Genomic DNA, 21,255 nt, shown 5'->3' on the forward strand with positions numbered 1-21,255 from the left:
ATCAGCTAGGGTTTTTTTTGTTTGTGCTGAGATTCATTGACCACTAGGTCACACACTTAGATGCTATAAGCAAATCATTTATTAAATGAAAGTCGGGGTAGGAATTCATAAACTTCAAATTTTGCAGAAGAAAACAAGTTGAAGGTTGTTATGAGATTTCTCAATATCCTTCCATCATAATTGCATTTTTCACCCTTCAAGCTCTTGATTTATGTCTCACTTCTTTAAAACCTATTAAAACTTTCAATTATCAATTATGAAGTTGGTTTAATAGATACTATTTTCATCCAACAATGGAAAGAAATCATCTAATACAACCTCTTTATAACAATCATCCAAACTAACCCATTATACTCGGAAATGTTGGGGAGGTTCCCACATGTGGAATTACACTAATTATGTTGTTGTAAACGACCCCATTATATAAAGAGGTTTGGTTTATATATATTTATTGGTAGAGATCAATTATGATTAAGTGCAAAAAGTGTTACGTGAAAAAAGCATGTCATGAATTTCATTGACTTGGAAATTATCTAATATTTTGTATATTCATGAAGACTGAGGAAAAGATTAGTGCTTAACCAAGACTTCGCATAAATAAGATGCAACAAAAACCAGGCCCTTTATATTGATTCAAAAAACTGAGTTCCTAGAAATCAAGCTTTGACCAAAGATGGATATAAAAAGGAAAAGGGAAAAAGGCAAAAGAAAAACGGGGGAGGACTAAGAGGACGGTATACTTTACTACCTAACTTCTATACAACCACAAGTTCATTTTTCTTGTTAACTCATTGCGTCCTTGTTAACTCATTGCGTCCAGGGCAGCTTGCGCGCAACTTTAGTATAGCAGAATAGCTTCTCATCAAGATATGTAAAAACAATATCCGCCGGTCATTCACCCAAGGGCATTAACAAAAGCCAGCAAGGAGCCTACGTCCCTCTTCTCCAACGGGTACTTAATCGCTTGTGAAGAATGCCTAGGAAAGAAGAGTATTGTAGGAAAGCTGCCATTCTTTCTGTTCACCGTCTGCCCTGAAGTTCGCTGCTTTCACACCAGCATCTGCCTACTTCTCCACCAATTCAATGTAGGATCCTTTCATTGCCTGTACAAAATCAGAAAAAAGATCATTTCGATAATTCCCAAATACCATGCGGCTAGGAAAGAAAGGCAAACGCCACAGCCTAAAATCTAGGGCTCAATTGATCCAGTATTTCGAAACATGACTACATACCTGAAAAGTCACCAAGTTTTCAAAAAATATTAAATTCTAGAACCGTAATGTAAAAAGTGCACTATGCTCAGTGCTAAGAACCCTAAAGATTGGACTAATCAAATTCAAATCTTGGATCAGCCTCGGTGGAGAAAGAAAAAGTTGTTGATGAGAAGATAAATTACCTGGCAAAAGAGGCGCCAAGGTGCATAAAGAACAACAAGTGAAGGCTCAATTAAATTTTCCAACTTCAATACATTCTGGATTCTGCATTGTCCTTGGGGTCGAAAATATCGGCAATAGCAGCGCTACCATCAGCATGGACAGCGCCATTTCCAATACCACTCATGCTTTCATCCTTGATGTTGCCCTTATGTAAGCCATGCTCCTTGGCATTGGAATCCTCCCACCACCACCTTCCTTCTCATGTTGGCCAGATAAGACAACCTGCATGCAAGGTTCACATCCAATAGAAACGTAAGCTTGTGAATGCAATGAGTTAACCAGAACATTGCTCGAAGTAAATTCCAAATATCCTTGCCATCCACATTAGCAACCGGATTCCACTTCACCAAACTGCAGGCTCCACCATCCAAACCCTCGAATGAAGGGTCTACCTGAACAATGGGAATTTCAGATCGAGTACCAGCATTCTTATCTTTATGTTGCCCGGTGATACAGGTACGTAAGACTTTGATGGCTCTCCTCAAGGTCCTAATTTTCCTTATGCGGCAGCATTCTTGGTGGCATCTTCAATAAAGCCTGAACTTCAACAGCATCAGGGAACATATCTTCAATAGAAATCCCATAGTGCTTCTCCATAGTAAGTTTCCGGATTCAACCTCCCAGTATCAAGGCTGAATACTCTAAATGGACGACCAGTTAAATGACCATACTCTAACAAAGCAACATCTTCAGCAACAATGCAAAATAAGGATATCATTTAGGAGCTCCATCATAGCGAGATAACATATCAGGAAAGTCATTTTAAACCTACATTTCTTATAAAAAAAGTAGAACACATAAATCAGGATACTCAATCATAAATGACCAAAAAATGAAATGTCATGACGGACTCTAGAATCATCATCTTAATTCTCATTGCAGCAAATGGAACTTTGGCTAGTGATTGATTTCATAATAAGTTAGCAAATTTCAAAGCAACAAGATGTCTTTTAGTAAGAAACAAAATAAAACTAGTTAGCTAGGTTCAAAACAGTGGACATTAACGAAATATGCATTGGCTCTTCCTATACAAGGCGAAAAAGCTTTTTAAGCTTCAAGTGCTTAAACTGATTCTCTTAAAGCATACATCATAGTAGAAAAGACTCCTGGAGCAATGTAATTTTTCGATTAATTAAAGTGTCCAGAATATAGGAAAATTAGTAGCAATTTGGATCCAAAACAACAAGAATAGATAATTGCACTATTTGTAATCAGATAGCAGATCACTACTTGAATTTAGATCTTAGCAAATTGCTAATTTTCATTTCCATCCTAAACTTCTTGTGATTACTCATGCTTCCATGGGGTTCTCTCATTCCTACTACTTAATAAATATTCTATTTGACACATATTTTGCCAAAGAGAAATACATTGGAAGCTCATACCTTAATTTGGAAACAAAATAGTACAATCATCTTCAGCACTAAAAATGTCAACATGATACAGCCAGAATAAATAAGAGGTATAGCGGACGTAGACTTTTGGTATGGGTTCATATGAACCTATAACTTTTGACACGAAGTATAGAGATACAATAATATACCTCTAAAAACATAACAATGGTACGGATCTAGTATCCTCAATATTAAACAACGAAACTCTAATTTTAAACCAGACCAAAATTAACTTAAAGGTGTTTGGCCAGGTTCATGCTCAAAGTGCTCAATACAACTCAAAAATATGCAAAACAGTTTGATTAAACAAGCAATGTTGCACAACAAATAGAAACCAGAGATTAACCAAATCAAAAAGCAAGCAATGTTGCACAACAAATAGAAACCAGAGATTAACCAAATCAAAACATAGGTTCCACAATAATCTAAAAGGTCAAACAAGATTGGAGATACAACAAAAATCATTAAACTAGATAAGTAAGAACATCAAGAAGCTTGGCACTCAAGACGTATGGGAATCATTATCCCCTTGATCGCACTCTCCGGGAAGATCCCTGTGAGCATCGGCATGACTTGGCGGATGCGTCTCTTGATCATCTTGATCGTCCTCTCCCTATCAGGAATATCCCCTTGTATGCAGTGGCGGATCTACATACAATTCAGGGGGTTCATCCGAACCCCCTTCGTTGGAAAATTATACTATTTTTATGTGGTCAAAAATATTTTTATGTATATATAGTAGATGTTGAACCCCCTTCGACTAGTCCGTATATTTACTTCTGAACCCCCTCAGTGAAAATTCTGGCTCCGCCACTGCTTGTATATCGGCAGGAGATAGTTGAGGAGTAGGCAACATATCTTTATCAACTTTTGCCTCCATCTCATGGGAGGATAGCAGCATCAAGGTTCACAATACCTGCTTCGACCTCTTCCAGAGTTCCAGAGTGAACCTCCGGACATTCCACCTCATAAATTTAGTCTTAAGAGTGAGGTGATCCTTTTCCTTTTTTAGGTCAGCAAGGGCTATGTTTGTCTGGGTTTTGAGGTCCTCATTGTAGCTCTTCAAGACGGAAATTTCACTTTCTGAAGACTGGAGAACTTCTTTCTTTATTTGAATGATACTCCTAGCCCTGGCAAGCCAACCCCTAATCTTATCCATATTTTGCTTCACTAAATCAGCCCTAGCTGATAGCTCACTTCTTAGCCGCTGAAGCTCATCTTCTAGGAAGGTTTCTCTTTCTTCATATGCGCAAAGATCCTCCTCCATGATTTTCATTTCTAATTGCAGGAAGCAACAGTCCGAGAAAAGTTGGTTAGCTTCATGTACATACTTCTCTTTCTCTCGGTTGGCATGATCCAAATACCAGTTAGCATAATCTAAGCTAAAAGTGGCCCATTCATAACCTGGTTTTGTCTCTTGAAGATCAGCCTTTAACATTGACATAAGTTCAGCGGCTGCCACGTCTTATGATTTCCTATTGGCAAGCTCAGCCTTCAGGACATCAATCTCTAACGCTTGAGAATCCAATTGAATTTGCATATCTTTTCTTCCCATAAGGCTAAGCAAACCTTCAACCAAGAGTGTGCTGTCTTGAGAGAAAACAAAGAAAAATAGTCAGATCAAGATCTGAAGAAAACAGACCAATGTAATTAAGGTAAGAAAGTATACCCGATCCAAAGCTTGTAAGCCCTCCTCAAAAAAAGGTTCCTCTGGCGACCCATCTGATCCAGTTCACACCTTGGTGGGCAAGAGGAAGTATCTGGATAGGCAGAAAAACCTGGAGTACTCATTCTTTCCAATGCATTGCTAAGCTGAGGAAGTTCAGACTCTGTGATGGCTTCGTTGGAGGGGACAAATAAAGGAAACATAGGCTGATTAGAGCAAGATTTTGTGACTTCGCCTCATGACAGCAATAACTTCATTGTCAGTTTCCTCTACGTCCTCGAGTTCAATAACAACATGCTTAGAAAGATGATTAGTTTCAAGAAGAGATAGGGAAACTTCATCTTTAGTACGCACATAGTCCCCATCATTAACATCCGGTGCAAGGGAACTAGCCATCACAAGCTACCTCCTCTTTACTGATAGGGGTTGTGAGGATGAAGAACACTTATCATGGTTAGTAGAAAATATTGGAGTCCCATATCGATGGTTAAAGGGTCCTTGTTGGAGTCCCACATCGGTAGTTAAAGGGTCCTTGGTCTCCTTATATGGTCTTGGGCAATCCTCCCCTCATGATCTAGATTTTAAGGTTGAGTTAGGCCCAAGGTCCATTTCTTTATCATGGTATCAGAGCCAGGCCCACCCAGTTCATTGTTTCTGATGTTGGGCCCCCCGTCTTATACTGTCCATGCTCCAGATGTCCAGTCCTGGGCGTGTGGGGGTGTTGGAGTCCAATATTGGTGGTTAAAGGGTCCTTGTTGGAGTCCCACATCGGTGGTTAAAGGATCCTTGGTCTCCTTATATGGTCTTGGGCAATCCTCCCCTCATGACCTAGCTTTTGAGGTTTAGTTAGGACCAAGGTCCATCTTACCGCTTCAAATTCCTTCCCAGCATGCTCCGCTATAGATCCTCCCAACCTTATTCACAAGCGTCTAAGACATCCTAGTCTATCCAAGCTACAAAAGATGGTGCCTAGTTTGTCTAGCCTATCCACATTAGATTGTGAGTCGTATCAACTTGGGAAACACACCCGTGCTACATTTTCACTTAGTATTGAAAGTCGCTCAGAGTCTATTTTCTCATTAGTTCGTTTTGATATTTGGGGTCCTAGTAGAGTCAGTTCACCGTTAGGATTTCGTTACTTTGTTACTTTCATTGAGGATTTTTCAAGATATACTTGGGTTTACTTAATGAAAGATCGTTTCGAGTTATTCTCTATATTCAAAAGTTTTTGTGGTAAAATACAAAATCAATTTAGTGTTTCTATTCGTGCTTTTCGTAGTGATAATGCCTTAGAATAGTTATCCTCCCATTTTCAGGAGTTTATGACTCATCAAGGAATCATTCACCAATCATCATGTCCATACACCCCTCAACAGAACAGTATAGCAGAAAGAAAAAATAGGTATCTCATTGAGAATGCTTGCATTATTCTCATTGAATCCCATGTTCCACTGCGTTTTTGGGGCGATGCGGTCCTCACATCTTGCTATCTCATTAACAGAATGCCATCATCTTCGATCCAGAATAAAGTTCCCCATTCCATACTATTTCCTCAGTCACATCTCTACTCTATCCCCCTCATGTTTTTGGGAGCATATGTTTTGTTCATAACTTAGCCCCAGGAAAAGATAAATTAGCCCCCCGTGCTCTCAAATGTGTCTTCCTTGGTTACTCTCGAGTTCAAAAAGGGTATCGATGCTATTCACCTGATCTGGGTCGCTACCTTATGTCCGCTGATGTCACATTCTTTGAATCTCAACCTTACTATACATCTTCTGATCATCTTAATATCTCTGAGGTTTTACCTATACCTCCAGTTTTACCCACACCAATCTTTCAGGAATCTACGTATACTTCTCTATCTCCAGCCACAATATCACCACTTTTTGTTGAAGATATGTCTCAGAAATAAAGTATGAGTAGATAATTTTTGTAGTTTTAAATTATTAGAATCCTATGTGGCTTAGACTTAGGAATTAGTTGTCCCTTTATTATTTGAATAGAAATTAGTTATCCCAATTTAAATTGGAGTGTAGTTTGAAATTTAGCTATAAATATATGTTTTGAGTTATTAATAAAAAAAAATCCTTTGACAATACTATTGCCGTATTTTATTTTTCTCCAATACTTTCTCTGTTATTTCTCCAATTTTAAAGCTAAAAACCAATAATTGGTATCGAGAGCCAGTTTCTTGAAAGATCTGTGAGAGATGAATTCTGAAAACAACTTTTCCCAAATAGGTCCTCCTGTCTTTGATGGTGAGAATTACCATCTTTGAGCAATAAGAATGGAGACTTATCTTGAGGCTTTAGATCTTTGGGAGGCCGTGGAGGAGGATTATGATGTTATTCTGCTGCCCGATAATCCCACGGTGGGCCAGATTAAAAGCCAAAAGGAAAAGAAAATCAAAAAATCAAAGGCAAAAGCAACTTTGTTTGCCAGTCTGTCTCCAATAATTTTCATGAGAATTATGATCCTTAAATCACCAAAAGAAATTTGATATTATCTGAAGGAAGAATATACCGGAGATGAAAGAATACGAGGCATGAAGGTGTTGAATCAAATAAGGGAATTCGAATTGCAAAAGACAAAGAAATCTGAGACTGTCAAAAAATACTCAGACCGACTTCTTAGCATTATTAACAAGATAAGATTGTTTGGCACAAAATTTAAAGATTCAAGAATTGTTGAAAAAATTCTTGTTACTTTCCTGAAAGATATGAAGTATCAATAACTACCTTGGAAAATACAAAAGACCTGTCCAAGATTACCTTGGCAGAATTGTTAAATACGTTGCAGGTGGAAAAGCAAAGAAGGCTTATGAGGCAGGATGGTATGGTTGAAGGAGCTTTGGCAGCCAACCACAAGACTCACAAAACTTAAAGCAAAGGTAATATTCAAGAAAAAATTACCCACCTTGCCAGCACTATGGCAAAATAGGTCATCCTCCATTTAAATGTTGGAAGAGACCAGATGCACAATGAAAGATTTGCAATCAACTTGGCCATGAAGCTGTGATTTGCAAAAACAAATCTCGAAAATATGAAGCAGATGACCAAGTCACCAAAGAAGAAGAAGAAGATCACTTATTTGTGGCAACATATTCTTTAACCAAGAAATCTGATTTTTGGATGATTGATAATGGTTTTACAAACCACATGACATATGAAAAGACTCACTTTAAAGAGTTTTTGCCTTCAAAACATAAGAAAATCAGAATTGAGAATGGTGATTATATTCCTGCAGAAGTAAAAAGGAATGTTGCAATCAAAACAATTTCAGTTGATATGAGAGGCAAAAGTTTCTTATTTAATCCAACAAAAGATGCACACAAGCCTTGCAAGAACAAAGATGAATTAGCAGATTTATTCAAGAGGTCAAATTCAGCCAAAGATAAGACTACAATCTACAATTTTTTTATCCAAAGCTGAGACTACAATCTACAATTTTTGATCCAAGGAGGAGTGTTGAAGATATGTTTCAGAAATAAAGTAGGAGTAGATACTTTTAGTAGTTTTAAATTATTAGAATCTTATGTGGCTTAGACTTAGGAATTAATTGTCCCTTTATTATTTGAATAGAAATTAGTTATCCGAATTTAAATTGGAGTGTAGTTAGAAATTTAGCTATAAATATATGCTTTGAGTTATTAATAAAAAAAATTCCTTTGACAATACTATTGCTGTATTTTATTTTTCTCCAACACTTTCTCTGTTATTTCTCCAATTTCAAAGCTAAAAACCAACACTTTTGACTTATCACCGGCGCCCACATCCAGTATCAGTCCCAGATGATTCATGTCCTGCGCCTGACGCTTCCTCTATTGCAGACCTACCTCTTCCTAGTCAATCAGTTGCACTTCAAAAAGGTATAAGATCCACTCATAATGCTAACCCACATTATACTTTCTTGAGTTATCATCGTTTGTCATCACCCCGTTATGCTTTTGTATTATCTTTGTCCTCTATTTCCATTCCTAAGACTACAGGTGAAGCACTTTCCCATTCAAGATGGAAACAGACTATGATTGATGAGATGTCTACGTTACATACGAGTGGTACTTGGGAGCTTGTTTTCCTTCCTGCAGGTAAATCTACTGTTGATTATCGTTGGGTTTATACAGTCAAAGTTGGTCCAGATGGTTAGGTTGATTGGCTGAAGGCTCGCCTTGTTGCCAAAGGATATAAATAGATATTTGGGCTTGATTATAGTGGCACGTTCTCTCCCGTGGCTAAAATAGCATCAGTTCGTCTTTTTCTCCCTATTGCTGCCGTTCGTCATTGGCCTCTTTATCAGTTAGACATTAAGAATGCTTTTCTGCATGGTGATCTTGTGGACGAAGTTTATATGGAGCAACCACCTGGTTTTGTTGCTCAGGGGGAGTCTAGTAGCCTTGTATATCGATTGCGCAAGTCACTCTATAGTTTGAAATAATCCCCTCGAGCCTGGTTCAGAAAGTTCAGTACAGTTATTCAGGAGTTTGGCATGATTCGTAGTGGAGCTGATCATTCAGTGTTTTATCGCTATTCTGAACCAAATCTGAGTATTTATTTAGTGGTTAAGGGTCCTTGGTCTCCTTATATGGTCTTGGGCAATCCTCCTTTCATGAGCTAGATTTTGAGGTTGAGTTAGGCCCAAAGTCCATTTCTTTATCATGGTATCAGAGTCAGGCCCACCCAATTCATTGTTTTCAATGTCGCCCCCCTGCGTCTTATATTGTTCACGCTCCAGATGTCCAGTTTTGGGCGTACAGGGGGTGTTGGAGTCCCACATCGGTGGTTAAAGGGTCCTTGTTGAAGTCCCACATCGGTGGCTAAAGGGTCCTTGGTCCCCTTATATGGTCTTGGGCAATCCTTCCCTCATGAACTAGCTTTTGAGGTTGAGTTAGGCCCAAGGTCCATTTCTTTATCAGAATACTACTCATCTTAGCTTCGGCAATTCGACGACCAGACACCGCAGAATCAAAATCCGGATCTTCCCCCACCACCTTTTTAGAAGGGAGACCTATTAAAGATAAGCGTCAAATACACACTAAATTGTTCACATATAACAAGTTCACATTAATCAATTACCGCATCCATTAATAACTCCACCCTGAATTCATTTTTCATCTTTAATTGGTTTTACTTCTACATAAAGTAGATACATTTAAATGCTTAATTCAGTGTATCTTTAGCACCATCGCTCGCATCCATACTTAATTTGTTTCATGGGTCATCTATCCAACAAAGTCTGCAGCAAAAATAATCCTAATTTTTTAATTTTTTTCTTAACAAATTTTACCCAAGATAGTTTATGCATAAATCATGTTCATACATTATACACTGATTATACATACACACAAGTTTGCAGATGATAGAATGAAGCAATACGTACATAACCAAAGTAGTGAAGAAATTGCTACTTTGGTAGGAATAGCATGTGTTACAAGTTTGTACACGATAAGGAGAAAAATGCTTGAATATTTCTTCTACAAACATCAAAATCACAGAAGCAGATGTACGAAGAAGCGTACTATGATTTTTCGTAATCCAACAATTTTAAGATATTTTCTTCCATGGCCTGTCCTCATGGCAAAAGACTTCAAGAATGCACTGGACCCATTGACGAAGATCCGCCACGACATCCGGCGTCCATTTGGTGGCTGATAAAGGAAAAAAGATAGGAGAAGAGATTGAGTTAAAGGAGAAAATGGTAATATAACCCTAAAAATGGTTCTCCTTTCTTACTTGTAATTCATGTTCCACGCCTCTGGGATGGGAAAATGATTATTCGAGATAATCTCAGAAGTTCTCATAAATACAACTCTCTCCATCCAATGACGATCTTTCAGCTTATCTATGCTCGTCGAAAGACCTGATTTTGCTCGATTGACGAGATATGCAACACCACCTCAAAAAGTTTGAGGAGAATACAGATGCATCAAGTAGCTTGAAGTGAAAGCTGCATTAGGACCAAAAACTTTTAAAGACAAGTACCGGAGGAAAGCAACGATTATCTATGCTGCCGGAACTACTTGAGCAAGACAAATGTCATAGCATTTGCACAGATCCAAAATTATTGGGTCAACCGTTGGCTTAAAACGTAAGGTGAACTGATAAGTATATACATTGAAAAACCCCGATTTGAAGGAGGTTACAGCATCAAGAATAAGGATTTCAATAACACTATCCCAACAACTTTCCAGTAGGATGACTTCAAAAATAAATCAGAAGAATCAATCAACAAACAATAGTTTTCAACTGGTTTACCCCTATCACTCATAGTAGATGGATGTCATTCCTTCGAGTCACAATCCCAATTGTAACTCCTGGGAAAGTAGAATCCATTTCGGAGCCAGCATCAATGACGAATAAAGCATAAGAATAATGATAAGTAGAAGAAATTGAAGAAATCTTACCTATCTATAAGAATCTAAGTTGCTCGGACTCAGGTGCGGGTATCCAAGACGGGTGCGGATCCGAGAGTCGAATTCATCAAGATATAAATTTTAGGATTCGGGGGTGCAAATTCGAGAGTGGATATGGGTGCGGGGATTCGGCTTAAAAAAATTAAATACCATAAATATAGAGTTATAATTTATTTTAAACTAATTTATTTTCCTTGACCCACAAGGATTTCAATTTATTTTTTATTTACTTTACTATTTTTAGTTACTTTTTTCATTGATTTTACTTTTCAATTAGGAATAGTATTCGTATTAGAAATTTTTTCCAAAATTAAAACTGACGTTTATTTACCAAAAAATAAAAAATAAGTTTAATTTTTAAACAAAGTAGGTTTACTGACCGACACTTGTATACACGTGTTTTTATTTTTCATTAAAAGGTATATCTGTGGTTAATATTATTAATATTATTAAATGTTATTAAAACCACAAACAAATCACATTAAAAAAAAAACCGTCACTATTAATGCCGATGACTACGGACGATTGATGACAACTGACCGTAGACGACTGCACGATGTTTTCCGACGATGGCAATGATGATTTTCAGCGACAGCGATGGCCATCGATAACACCGTCTCTGTTCTGGTGGTTGTTGGTCGAGATTTTTTCAGGTAAGTCACCGGTTAATTTTGATGCTTCCCTCAAATTTATTATTCAGTTTGGTCAACGTCTTCGAAATCGTTTGACCGAATTGGAGACAGCGGAAGCACCCGTCCCCGCCCTAGTCTCGTATCAAGACGGGTTCGGCAGCAAAATAGCCGAGTCCGAGCAACATAGATGAGAATATTAAGAGATAAATTTGTTGCTGATAGAGCGAAGAAGGAAAAGTCTGCAGTTTATTCCATGATAGAAAATCACAATAAAACAAAATAAAGAAGAGGAAACAGATATTATAGGGAATTTGACTCATCATTGCGGTGCTGCAATATTATATAAATCAGCCCAAAAGACCAATCGCATGCTAAACATATTTTGGAAAAGTTTTTCATATGCCAGGACGCATTTAATAGAGAAGATCTTCCTTCTATTAGAAGCTACTCCCTCCAGCACATTTTAGTTTGGAAGATTTTTTTTTGAAACGTGTAACTTTCGTATTTAGCCCAATACTTAGTCATACTAAAAAACCATATTTACAAGGGGAAAGATTATAAATTTACCCGTAATAAGACAAATCCAGATGGTGTCTAGAACATCTAGGATTGATTCTGCGTCGCCCAGAGTACATTTTGGTGCACCAAAAATAAAATAACAAAATACAATTTAGCTTAAGATTTTGTACTAAATTTCCTCTATCCTCAAAATATTTATCATTTCTTTCTTTCCAAATTGTCCATGATATACATGGGAATGGTCCTCTACCTCTTTGTCTTGCATCCGCTCCAGCTTTTCGACTATGAACACTTTAATTGAAAAATTACACTGCCGAAGGAATCTTTTCTAGTAGCAATTTAGATCCAATCAACAATAAGAGATAATTGCAATGGAGCTAACAAATGCTTCGTGGTCATAGATAAGCATATTGAGAAATTTGGGAGTGATATTGCTATTGCTTTCAAGTAATTTTTCAGTGCAATATTTTGTATTTAGAACTTTCTGCTTGTGACAAGGCAAATCCAGCATTTAAACTTTTTTAACTTTTAAGATTCTCATTGTAGCGTTACAATTATGGGTTCAAATATAATATTTTTCAGATTTCAGTAGGCATTATATGCATATATCTATACTTCATTTATTTTTTATTATTTATTGTTTCTTGTACTTTGATTATTGAAGTATTTTGTTTGTTATTCTTTCACTTCCGTTACTTCTTTTTCTGGAATCCGCCGAGAAAGGCCATATTAGATCAGACGAGGCTCTTCTCCATTACTCGATCTTTCCATTTCCCCAATATCCTACTTGGATGGAAGCCACATATCATGATTAAGTATTAAAGGTTCATATTTAATTACTTAAATCAAAGTCCTAACCATGATTAGAGTAAGCAAATTAATTTCTTTATTGCATCCAGGGGTGTGGCCTAGTGGTCAATGAAGTGGGTTGAGAATCTGAGGTCTTAGGCTGAAATCCCAGCAGAGACAAAAAATACTAGGTGATTCTTCCCATCTGTCCTAGCCTTGGTGGACAAAATTATCTTATATCTGTTGGTGGTGGGAGGTGGCAGGTATCACGTGGATTTAGTCAAGGTGCGCGAAAGCTGGCCCGAACACCATGGTTATCCCAAAAAACTCTAATTTCTTTATTTACTTGTAAAAGAATGTCAATCACACAATTCAAGCTAAAATAATCTACTACACTTATTTTACTATTCCCCATTTTATTACGAGCTATTCCTTTTTAACTGAAATTATTTTTTCCCATTTGACGTATTCTTTGGAATCCAAAACAAATTTAGAAGTTTCAAAAAGTTTCTTTTTTCAAGGAGCTCATTAATTGCTTGTAATCCTACTCCCACCCATTTTAAGGATTACTAGTACTAAAAGTGTTTTAAGTGAACGACCACACAACATTTGATAGAATTTGATGTCTTCGTATTGTTTTTTGCATTTATTTTGTGAATTAAGTAGGTTATCCATCATTCCTTTTATAGGGAATTATAGTTGGAAAATATTTCATATCCATATATAGGATTCAAACAATATAGATAAAGGACAAATTAGTAAAATTAACTATCTTATTTATGATTTTATCACCGTGTAAAATGCAAAGTGGCAAGGAGGGCAGCACTCCATATGGAGTTAGCTTAGGGAGGTCAATTAGAGTCCTCTGGCCTTTTCTTTAAACACTCACACATCAGTTAGAGATCTTTCAAGGAGGTCAAAGGAGTGGACTGTCTATGGTGGGATGGACACTCAAGTGGATTGTATAAAGTTAGTACCAGGGTATAAGTTGTTGAATCACATAAAACCACAAAGCATTATCTGGCCATGAAAACACATCTGGAAGATCAAGATACCTTACAAAGTTGCATGTTTTACCTAGCTTGTAGCTAAAGAAGCTGTCTTGACTCATGAGATCTTGATCAAAGGAAAATTTCTCTCTGCTCCAGACGTTATTATGTGAGAAGGAAATGGAAACAGTAAATAACCTCTTCCTACACTACAAAATCACAGATCAACTACAAAAAATTTTCATCAATCTCACAGACATAGCATGGATAATGCCAATTAAGATTATTGACACTCTTTTTAGCTGGGAGGAAACTGAAGTGAGTGCAAGGAACAGAGAGAGGTGGAGGATCATTCCCATGTATATCGTGAACAATTTGGAAAGGAAGAAATGATAGGTATTTTGAGGATGGAGGGAATTCAGTACAGAATATTAAGCTAAATTGTACTTTGTTATTTTGTTTTTTTGTGCACCGAACTGTGTTTTGGTGACACATAATCAATCCTAGATGTCCTAGTTACCATCTAGGCTTGGTCTTATTATGGTTAAATTTTATAGTCTTTCCCCTTGTAAATATAATTTTTTAGTACTACCTAAGTATTGGTCTAAATACAAAAGTTACAAGTTCCAAAAAAAAAGTGTCAAACTAGAATGTGCTAGAAGGAGTAGCTTCCATAAAAAGGAAGATCTTCTCCGCAAGATGTGTCCTGACATATGAAAGACTTTTCCAAGACACGTGTTAGTGTGTGATTAGTCTTTGAGGCCAGTTTATATATTATTGAAGCGCCGCAATAATGAGTCAAATTCTCTATGAGATTTGTTTCCTCTTCTTCTTTATCTTGTTTTACTATGACATTTTGTTATGGAGTAAACTGCAAATTTTTTCGTCTTTGCTCTATCAATAGCAAATTTGTCTCCTAACATTCTCATAGATGGATAAGACTTCTTCGATTTCTTCTGTTTACCATTATTCTCATGCTTTATCCATCGTTGATACTGGATCAAAACTGGATTCTATTTTTCTAGTGAGTTATAATTGGGATTGTAACTGGACCAAACAACAACCATCTACGGTGAGAGATAGGGGTGAACCAGTTGAAAACTATCATTCGTTGATAGTTTCTTCTATTTTTAAAGTTGTCCTGGTGGACTGTTGCTTGGATAAGATTACCAAAATCCTTATTCTTGATGCTATAACCTCTTTCAAATTAGGATTTTCCAATGTATATACTTATCCATTCGCCTTATGTTTTAAGCCTGCGATTGACCCAATAATTTTAGATCTAAGCAAATGCTATAACATTTGTTGTGCTCAAGTAGGTCCGACAGTATGGAGGACCATCACCTACCTCCATTACTTTCTTGTAAAAGCTTTTGGTTCTAATGTGGGTTTCACTTTAAGCCACTTGATGTGTCTCTATTCTCCTCGAACCTTTTGAGGTAGGGTTGTATATCTCGTTAAGTAAGGAAAATCAGGTCTTCTGTCAAGCGTAGATGAGCTGAAAGATCGTCATTGGATGGAGAGATTTGTATCTGTAAGAACTTTTGAGATTATCCCGAACAATCATCTTCCTTTCCCAGAGGTGTGGAACATGAATTGTAAGTGAGATAGGAGAACCATTTTTAGGGTTATATTATAATTTTCTCCTTTAACACAATTTCTTCTCCTATCTTTTTTCCTTTATCAGCCACCAAATGGATATTGGATGCCGAATGCCGTGGCAGATCTTCGTCAATAGGTCCAGCACATTCTTGAAGTCTCTTGCCACGAGGACAGGTCATGGAGGAAAATATCAAAAAATTGTTGGATTGCAAAAAATCATGGCACGGTTCTTCGTATATCTACATTCGTGATTTTGATGTTTGTAGAAGAAATTTTCGAGCATCTTTCTCCTTATCTTGTACAAACTTGTAACCCACATTTTATTGCTACCGAAGTAGCAATTTCTCCAGCACTTTGGATACGTATTTACTGCTCCATTCTATCATCGACAAAGTTATGTAAATGTATAATCAGTGTATAATGTATTAACTTGATTTATGCAAACACTATTTTGTGTAAAATTTGTTAAGAAAAAATTAAAAATTAGGATTATTTTTGTTGCGGGCATTGTTGGATAGACGGCCCAAGAAACAAATTAAGTATGAACGCGAGCGATAGTGCTAAAGATACACCTAATTAAGCATTTAAATATATCTACTTTTTTAGAAGTAAAACCAATTAAATTCAGGGTCTAGAGTTATTAATGGTTGAGATAAATAACTAGTGTGAACTTATTTTATGTTTACATTTTAGTGTTGATACAAGCATGAAGAGCACAAAGAGTACAAGGTATTGTCAAAGGTTCAAGTTGCGGATTGAAGACCCTTTTGGAGCCTTTCAAGCCTTGTTCATGCAAATAGGAGCTTAGCCTTGTGAAGAAGAGTTTTTAATACACTCCAAGGCAGCCTTGAATATACTCCAAAGGCGCCTCAACTTAGGGACATTATGGTCTTTTCAGACTCCCTTTCTACACTCCAAAGAAGCACCCTTCATTAAGGGTATTTTGGTCATTTGGTTGTAATAAGTATAAATAGACCCTTTAACTTGTACTTTCCTTATACTTTGATGAAATTAGATATTACTCTTAGATTGTAGCTTTAGTCTTGTAGTTTTAGCTCTCAAACCCGAAATTAGTTCCTTGAATACATTTGAAGTTAGGGTTTCACTTGTATTGGGAAATTTGGCAAGAAAGGTGTGCTTGAGGAAGAGTGTTTCCTTTGGTTCACCTAAGAGAGTGGTTTGATCTTACATTAGTGATGTGTGTTAGAAGGTTTGATACACCTTCTAGTGCTATTCATTGGTGGAAGTGAGGGTCTCTCTATCTATCTTTAATTTCATGCAATTCTTCTTCTTCATCTCCTTCTAGTGTGTTGTTTTCTCTTTGTGAACTTTGTGATTTTTGTTCCTTTAGTGTCCATTTCGTGTTTGATAGTCCTTTAGGCTATCATTTGGTATCAAAGCCTTGTTTAGGGTTGTTTCAATATCCCTAAATCTCGGTTTTAGTGTTGTTATATAGAAAATCTCATCAAAAGAGAGTCAAAAATCAGAAAATACAAAAAAAAATGGTGTCTTGTGTTGTCTTGTGTTAGATCCGAATTTAGTGTCTTAGATCTACAAATTTTTACTTTGTTTTGAAGGTTTCTTGTGTTAGATTCTTGCTCTCTAACACCTAGGGAGTCTAGATCTACTTTTAGATTGAAGTTTGGTTGAGTTTGAGCGTAGATCCACCATGCTATGGAGTTTTGAAGCTTTTTGTGCTATACATGTTTTTTGTCTTGGTGATTTAGGCTTTATTTGTGGCTGATTTTTGGTTGGTTGAAGTTGTTTTGGGCTAAGGAACCTAGATCTTCAAAAAAAATTAGATTTGGAGTTCATTTGCTAGGTGGTCAAACTTGGTCAACGCTTGAATATTCATCTTGTTCATGCATGATCTTCATAACTTAGTGAAGAAGGATATTCAAAGTTCTTGTTTGATCCAAAAAGGGGAAGAAAGACAGTGAAAAGGTTGTTTGTCCAAAAGCATATTCAAACAATATTCTATTCTTCCAAAAGGACGTGGGGATAAGGGGACAACAAAGTACAATTGCAAGTACAAAGGGGGGACCAATTCATTTCTTATCCATTTTGAAGCTTGAAAAGGCTTCAATCTTGTAATTTTTCCCTCCAAAACCGAATTCTCTTCCTTTATAAGAAGTGTTTGGCCGAAAACAAGTTGGAAAAAAAAATTAGAATTTCGAAAAAAGTGACAACCAACCACGTAGTGCCACATCATCACTTGTGCTCAACGAAAATTCACCTCTAAATTTAGATTTCCTAGTTTCTATTTGTTGTTTCTAGTTGCTTTTATGTTGATTCTATAACTAATTAGCAAGCTAGTAAGTACCTACTAGGTTGATAATTAGTCTTGAGTTCGTTTATTTTGTGCCTTCGGGTTTTTTTTTTGTGTGCTTTTCTCGTTTTTAAGTCGTAGTATTTTGTTGGTTCAAGTTCGTGCATCACTTATTTTGAGTCGTTTCAAATGAAGATCCATTCCGATTCAAAGCTTCTCACCTCTCAAGTAACTTGCCAAGTATTTCTGATTCTCCAACACTTGTAAAGCCAAGTGTAAGGTGAGGTTGAGTGTGAGTGAAGTGAGGCTTTTGAACTAACTCGTTTGTTCGTTTTGTAGGTTATTTTGCTTGCTGTTTTTCGGCACTTCGTAGGTACATTTTCCATGGAAACCGAAGGTACTACTTCCCAACCTTTGGGAAATGATGTTATGGGAGCTTTGATGGCCCAAATAGAGGCCTTGAGTCAAGAAATGAAGAGCGTAAATGATGCTATAAGGGGTGATATGGATTTAATGAGGGGTGGCATGATTAGAATTAGAGCGAGGATTGATAGACTATGTCCACCAAAATCTCCACAATTCCAAACACCTCAAGTCCAAAGATCCTATACTTCACAAAATCCAATGACTCCTCTCCATGAGTTAGAAACCAAAGAGAGTGAGTCCAAACCTCAAGATGGAAAGAAAATTATTAGTGAGGTACAAGAAGAATGTGAACAAAGAAGGGAAAAGGAAGGGAAAACCATGGGTAGTGAAGTTGGAAGGGAAAAAAAATACTTGATTGTGGATCTTGTCCACCAAGGACCCTTTTTATTCACTAACTCAAATACTAGCATTTTGCCTAGTATTTTATCTTCTCATGTGCAGGTTCAAGACCCTAGAAGTCCCGAGGAAAAGCCCAAGGAAGTTTCCTTCAAGTCCTTGGCCGAAAGTCCCCATTTTGGGATAAGCGAGGAAGAAGTGAATCCAAAGGAAAACCTTGACATATTCCTTGTAATGTAGAGCATGAGGGCTGCCATGATGCGAAACTAAGTGAAGAAAACACTTCTCATAATCTACAAGGTAACAAAGCTATTTTCTACACTCCTAAAAAATTGAATTGTTGTGATGTGGTTTGTAGTAGCCAAAGTGGTATAGTTTCGGATTGGATTAGTCAAGAAGTGTATGAATCTCCCTTTTGTGATACTCTTGGTGTTGATAGGTTGTATAAGGACCAAACTCTTGTTGTGAGTACGCAAGCACTAGTTGATCCTTTAGATGACAAAATCAATTCTTTTCGTAAGAATGATTTGTGTCCATCTAGTGCTAGCACTTATAGCTTGAATACGGTTCCATTATTATGTGACAAGAGTATTCACAAACTACATGACCCTCTTGTAGATGATAGTACCTTGGTTGATGCCTTCACACTTGATTCCTTCCTATACTACCTCTTTGCCTATGATGATAACCATGTTAATTTTGAATTGATATTATGTAGAGGTAGTAAGCTTGGTGGCTGTTTTCCTTTCTTGAATGAAGATGATTGTGAGTTTGACGCTCTAGTAAAAGGAATGGCTAACCTCAGCTTAGATTCTTGTATATTTCTTCTATTTGACCCCGGAATACTCTTGAAATGTGAAGTTTATAGTTGCTGGTCGTGCTTACTTACTTTAGATATTGATGCTATTCATGTCTTTGGTATCCTATATGCTAAGCTTTTCATGTCAAATACCAAGGATAAGTGGATGTAAAGTGTGAACCACCTTGGAGTGATGATATAATTGTGGTACTAATGCTAACCCTCCTACCAAGAGGATTGTGTGCTTGTTTTCTTCCCTCTTTGGTTTTGCAAGGTGTGAATTTGAGGACAAATTCCTTTCAAGATGGAGAGGATGATACAAGCATGAAGAGCACAAATAGTACGAGGTATTGTCAAAGGTTCAAGTTGCGGATTGAAGACCCTTTTGAAGCCTTTCAAGCCTTGTTCATGCAAATAGGAGCTTAGCCTTGTGAAGAAGAGCTTTTAATACACTCCAAGGCAACCTTGAATATACTCCAAAGGCGCCTCAACTTAGGGACATTATGGTCTTTTCAAACTCCCTTTCTACACTCCAAAGGAGCATCTTTCATTAAGGGTATTTTGGTCATTTGGCTGTAATAAGTATAAATAGACCCTTTAGCTTGTATTTTCCTTAGACTTTGATGAAATTGGATATTACTCTTAGATTGTAGTTTTAGCTCTCAAACCCAAAATTGGTTCCTTGAATACATTTGAAGTTAGGGTTTCACTTGTATTGTGAAATTTGGCAAGAAAGGTGTGCTTGAGGAAGAGTGTTTCCTTTGGGTCACCTAAGAGAGTGGTTTGATCTTAGTTTGATCTTACATTGGTGATGTGTGTTAGAAGGTTTGATACACCTTCTAGTGCTATTCATTGGTGGAAGTGAGGGTCTCTCTATCAATCTTTAATTTCATGCAATTCTTCTTCTTCTTCTCCTTCTAGTGTGTTGTTTTATCTTTGTGAACTTGCTGATTTTTATTCCTTTAGCGTCCATTTCGTGTTTGATAGTCCTTTAGGCTACCAAGTGTGAACTTGAAGCCTATCTTAATAGGTCTCCCTTCTACGAAGGTGGTGGTGGCATATCCGGATGTTGATCCGGGGGCGTCTGGTTATCGGATTGTTGAAGCTAAGATGAATAGTAGAAAGGTGATTTCCACTAACCGTGGTAAGTGTTCTTCATCTTCACAACCTCCATCTTTAGAAAAGTAGAGGCGGCTTATGAAGGCTAGTTCCCTTGTATCTGCTGTTAATGATGGGTACTGTGTGTGTACTTAAGATGAAATTTCCCTGCCTCTTCATATCAGTGTTGCATCCTCCAATAGGCCCAATGCATTATTTTAACGCATGTGGTCCCACAAAGTGAGGTTTGAGGAGGATAGATTATAGCCAAACCTTACCCCTACCACACAGGTAGAGAGGTTGTTTCCAATAAACCCTCAGCTCAAGAAAAAATAGTCCAATAGCATTTAGAAAAAGAAGTAACGAAAATGAAAGCATAACACAACAAAATATTATAATAATCAAAGTACAAAAAAACACATAATAACAACTAAACGAAGTATAGATACATGCATATTAAGTCCTACTAAAATCAGAAAAAAATATGAAGTTTGAACCCATTACTTTAACACTACAATGATTTCAACACTGAGAATATTAAAAGTTGAACACAAGTTTAAATCCTGGATCCACCTCATCATGAGTAGAATGTTCTAAATACAGAACATTGAACTGAAAAATTACCTGAAAGCAATAGCAACAATATCACTCCCAAATTTCTCAAGAGCCTAATCCATAATCTCCAAAGGAGAAGCATTTTAGCTCCTTTGCCAGTTTCTCCTAATCCTCTGCCTCTGCTTTTTCTTCAACTTCTACACCCCAAATCCAAAAAAAGAAAAAAGATCTTTACACAAATAGCCAAACCGATTTACTGTTTACTTTTTCTCGCCTGCCTTTTGTGACATTAGAAGAAATTGCACCAAGCAAACAACATGATCCAATTTGTGGCAT

General features: G+C 37.0%; 1 long non-coding RNA gene and 1 pseudogene across 1 annotated transcript; one reads left to right on the top strand and one right to left on the bottom strand.

Moving 5' to 3' along the window:
- Window positions 1-895: 895 nt before the first annotated feature.
- On the bottom strand, window positions 896-21,255 carry LOC107869053 (annotated as a pseudogene).
- LOC124897855 lies at window positions 11,421-15,880 on the top strand. Its single transcript, XR_007054804.1, has 2 exons — window positions 11,421-11,558; window positions 15,522-15,880. It is a non-coding gene; the product is annotated as an uncharacterized LOC124897855 (long non-coding RNA).

Source organism: Capsicum annuum, chromosome 4 (assembly GCF_002878395.1).
Source record: "Capsicum annuum cultivar UCD-10X-F1 chromosome 4, UCD10Xv1.1, whole genome shotgun sequence".
NCBI lineage: Eukaryota > Viridiplantae > Streptophyta > Magnoliopsida > Solanales > Solanaceae > Capsicum > Capsicum annuum.